The sequence below is a fragment of the Hevea brasiliensis genome, chromosome 3 (genome assembly GCF_030052815.1).
Source record: "Hevea brasiliensis isolate MT/VB/25A 57/8 chromosome 3, ASM3005281v1, whole genome shotgun sequence".
Lineage (NCBI taxonomy): Eukaryota > Viridiplantae > Streptophyta > Magnoliopsida > Malpighiales > Euphorbiaceae > Hevea > Hevea brasiliensis.
This window is the reverse complement of record NC_079495.1, coordinates 96,177,275-96,178,223: the sequence shown is the minus strand read 5'-3', so window position 1 is coordinate 96,178,223 and position 949 is coordinate 96,177,275. Positions and strand designations below refer to the sequence as shown.

Genomic DNA, 949 nt, shown 5'->3' with positions numbered 1-949 from the left:
TATTCTGCTGCATATACTGCTGGTTATGAGCATAATTTGAGCTTTGGCCTTGTTGAGCAAAAGTTGCTTGTGGTCTCCATGTTGAGTTGTTCACATTAGAGTAAGAATTTCCCATAGGTTTCTGTTGATAACCTCCTACATAAGCAGCTTGTTCTTGCGAATAATCATCACCATAAGAAGAGTAATCAACTCCACAACTTTGAGTTCCATCTGTGTAAGCAACTTGTTGCATAGTTGTAGGAGTTGAGGTTGTTGCCTTTGTGCAAAAATCACTAAGAAGCTGAGTCAACTGATCAAATCTTGCATTCATGTAGCTAACTGAGTCAAGTTCATAAACCCTGCCTTCTTTGGCTCAAGTGCTCTAGGATTTCCCCATAAATGGGTATTATGAGCAATCTTCTCTAATAGATCATAGCATTCTTCACTTGTCATTCTCACGAAATCTCCTCCTGCTTGTGAATCAATTATGTATCTTATGGCTGGAGTAACTCTAGTGTAGAAATTCTGAACAATCATCCATTTGGGTATTTCATGATGAGGACATTGTCTTTCAAGCTCCTTAAATCTCATCCAAGATTCATATAAAGTTTCATCATCCCTTGGCTTAAAAGCTACCATCAAATTCCTCAAATGAGTGGTCTTCCCAGGTGGGAAAAACTGAGATAGAAAAGCTTGAGATAGCTGCTCCCAAGTAGCTATAGTAGCTTATGGAAGTGAGTCATACCACTCCAATGCTGAATCCCGAAGATAGAATGGAAATAAGGTGAGCCGAATCACTTCATTTGAAACTCCAGGCTGCCTTTGTGCACCACATATCATCAAAAATTTCTTCAAATGAGAATGAGGATTTTCAAGTGGACTACCTCCAAATTGTGAATTCTGAACCATTTGAATGAGACCAGTCTTCAACTCAAATTGATTAGCTCCAATAATAGGTTTGTTATCTCTC

At 38.7% G+C, this 949-nt stretch overlaps 1 non-coding gene across 1 annotated transcript; it reads left to right on the top strand.

The window, feature by feature from the left end:
• The first annotated feature begins 526 nt into the window (after window positions 1-526).
• Window positions 527-633, top strand: LOC131178870 (small nucleolar RNA R71). Its single transcript, XR_009147878.1, has one exon. It is a non-coding gene; the product is annotated as a small nucleolar RNA R71 (small nucleolar RNA).
• Window positions 634-949: the final 316 nt, after the last annotated feature.